The sequence below is a fragment of the Benincasa hispida genome, chromosome 3 (assembly GCF_009727055.1).
Source record: "Benincasa hispida cultivar B227 chromosome 3, ASM972705v1, whole genome shotgun sequence".
Classification (NCBI taxonomy): Eukaryota; Viridiplantae; Streptophyta; class Magnoliopsida; order Cucurbitales; family Cucurbitaceae; genus Benincasa; species Benincasa hispida.
This window is the reverse complement of record NC_052351.1, coordinates 34,664,386-34,668,102: the sequence shown is the minus strand read 5'-3', so window position 1 is coordinate 34,668,102 and position 3,717 is coordinate 34,664,386.

The window sequence follows — 3,717 nt, the reverse complement described above, 5'->3', positions numbered from 1 at the left end:
CTAAAATATAACTTGGTTCCCATAGCTTTCTGCAAACTAGGCCAAAACTTCGATGTAAATCTGGCGTCTCGATCTGATACAATTGAAACTGGAGCTCCAAACTGACCCACGACTCGATTAACATACAGGTTAGCTAATTGGTCTAGGGTAAAAGTAACTTTAACAGGTAAAAACTTAGCTGTTTTTGTCAATCTATCCACAATTACACATATACCATCATAGCTCGCTGGTGTCTTAGGTAATACAAACAGGAAATCCATCGTAATATGCTCCCACTTCCACTCTGGTACTAGGAGTGGATTAAGCAATCCTGCTGGCCTCTGTCTGTCTGGTTTAACTTGTTGACATATTAAACACCTGTCAACATACTCCGCTATTTATCTTTTCATATCAGGCCACCAGTACGATCTCTTTAATGTTATGTACATCTTCGTACTGCCCGGATGCATAGCATAGGCCGAACTATGTGCCTATTCTAGAATAGCTTGTTTAAGTGCTAAGTTATTAGGTACGCATACCCTTCCTTTTTTTAGTAGCACTTTGTCGGCTCTTAATTGATAGTCTGTCCTCAATCCTTTACTTACTTCTTCAGCTAACTTTTGAAGATCAGAATTCTTTAATAGTTCACGTAGAATATATTCTACGAGAATAGGACGCACTTGAAATGAAGCTAGTAAACCTCCTGTTTGACTGATTGATAATGTTGCCCTAACATTATACAACTCATGAATCAGTGTACCATTAACTGAATTGATACTAGCTCTAGCTGATCTGGTTTTTCGACTTAGAGCGTCAGCTACCACATTTGCTTTACCTGGGTGATAGTCAATTGTACAGTCATAAACTTTGATTAACTCGAGCTATCTTCTCTGTCTCAAGTTCAGTTCCTTCTGATCAAAGATATACTTCAGACTCTTATGATCCGTGAATATATGACAACGCTCACTAAATAGGTAATGTCTCCACAACTTTAGAGCTAACACAACTATTGCTAACTCCAAATCGTGCGTAGGGTAGTTACATTCATGCTTCTTTAACTATCGAGATGCATAAGCTACTACCTTTCCCTCATGCATCAGCACACATCCTAACCCTTGTCGGGATGCATCACAATAGACTTTAAACTCCTTACCTGGTATAGGTAGAGTTAATACTGGTGCTAACACTAACCTCATTTTCAATACCTGAAAACTGTGCTCGCATTCTAGCGACCACTCAAACTTCGCATCTTTTCTAGTCAGGTTTGTCAATGGTAGAGTTATCTTAGAAAAGTCCTCCACGAATCTCCTATAATAACCTGCTAAACCCAGAAAACTGCGTAGTTCGGTTACATTCAGGGTCGTTCCCAATTGATTATTGCTTCTATCTTTTGGGAATCAACGCTAACTCTGTCAGCTGAAACTATATGCCCAAGGAATACGACTTGGTTTAACCAAAAATCACACTTACTAAATTTGGCATATAACTTCTTTTCCCTTAGCATCTGCAACACCATCCTCAGATGTCCTTTGTGCTTTTCTGCATTATTAGAATACACTAGTATATTGTCTATGAAAACTATCACAAACTGATCCAGATAAAGATGAAATATCCTATTCATCAAGTCCATAAATACCGTAGGAGCATTTTTCAATCCAAACGGAATTACTAGGAACTCATAATGTCCATACCTAGTTCTGAATGCAGTCTTTAGAACATTTGTGTCTTTTACCTTCAACTGGTGATAACCTGATCTCAAATCTATCTTAGAGAACACTGTGGCTCCCTTAACTGATCAAAGAGATCATCTATACGAGGTAATGGGTACTTATTCTTAATGGTCACCTTTTCAACTGTCTATAGTCTATGCATAATCTAAAAATACTGTATTTCTTCTTAACAAACAAGACTGGAGCACCCAAGGCGACACACATGGTTTAATGTACCCCTTATCCACAAGTTCCTGTAACTGAACTTTTAATTCCTTTAATTTCGTTGGTGCCATCCTATATGGTGCCTGGATATAGATGCTGTACCCAAAACTAACTCAATAGTAAACTCTATTTCCTTGTCAGGTGGTAAGCCTGGTAACTCTTCAGGGAACACCTATAAGAATTCTTGTACCACAGGTACATCCTCAAGTCTTAGTTTCTTATTTTGTGAAACTGCTACATAGGCTAAATAGGCTTCACATCCCTTACTCAACAGTTTCCTAGCCTTCATTGCTGATATTAAACTTCCTGGAAGTATGCTTTTACTTCCTATCAAAGTTATCTCTTTTTCACCTGGTTTCCTAAACACCATTTCTCTCCTAAAACAATCCATAGTGGAATAGTGTTTACTTAGGAAGTCCATACCTAAGATAACGTCAAACTCTAGTAATTCTAATGGAATCAAGTCAACCTATAAACACTGATTTCCAGAATTACTTCACAATTCCTGTAATACTCATGTACCACTAGAGTATCTTCAATAGGCGTAGAGATAAAAAAATCCTCATTCATACGCTCAGGCACTCTATCTATATATAATGCATACATGCTAGATACGAATGAGTGCGTAGAACCAGGATCAAATATTTCATAAGCAGATTGATTATATAAAGTTATCATACCAGTTACGACATCTGGAGCCTCTTTCGCTTCCTGGTGTGTCATAGCGTATACTCTACCCTGCTGTTGTTGCTGTTGAGGTCGTCCAGCTACCCCTTTTTGCTTAGCTACACCGGATCCTTCACCTCTAGTTTCGGTCCCTCTGGGTTGGTCTACAACCTGGGTAACCCCTCTTTGCTCACTCTGTGCTCCATGACCTAGTTGAGGATAATCTCTCTTGAAATGCCCCGCTTATCCGCACTGGAAGCATTCCTATTGACATAACATACTTATGTATGAGGCCTACCACAGTTTACACAAAGTGGTCTCCTTCTTGTACTAGCTACTAACTCGCTAGCATGACCCGATACTGATCTACCACTCGGTCCAGCTGCAGGTCTTGACTTCTTTCGACTCGAATCTTATTGGCTTGTACCTCCAAAACTCCTCATACCCAACTATCTAGAGAACGGGGGTCTAAATCTCTTACTTGTCGTTTCTCCAGGCATCTTAAACTGTCCTTCACCTGGTTGAAGTATATCTTCCCTCGCTACACTCTGCTCGACTTGGATAGCGATCTCAACTAACTGAGTGAAATTCACCCAATTGGATGTAGAGGTAATGGGTGTATGTATCTTTCTTCTTAGGCCATTCTAAAATCTTCTACACCTTTTTTTCTCGTTTGCGATGATCGGAAGGGCATACTGAGATAACTCAGTAAATCTTTGCTCATACTCAGCAACCGTCATCACTCCCTGAGTTAGCCTAAGGAATTCCTCCCTCTTCGCTTCTTTAAAAGCACTAGGGTAGTATTTACCCTCAAATATCTGTCTAAACTCAGACCAAATCATAGTTTCCTAATTACTCCTTCTAGCTTCTATCACTTTCCACCACTTCTCAGCCCCTTTCTGCAGCAAGAATGCCGCTAACTTAACCTTACGGTCCTCAGGGCACCTCATAACCTTTAAACATTTCTCAGTCAAGTCCAACCAGACCTCAGCATCTACTGGATCTGTAGCTCCATCGAATGTCGTGGCTCTTAAAGCTTTTAGCCTTTGGATCTGGGTCCCGTCTAGCTTCAGGACCCCCGCTGGTAAGGTCAACATTCCTCTCCTCAGTCTGCCTGCTCAGCCTGCCACTTCTCCTT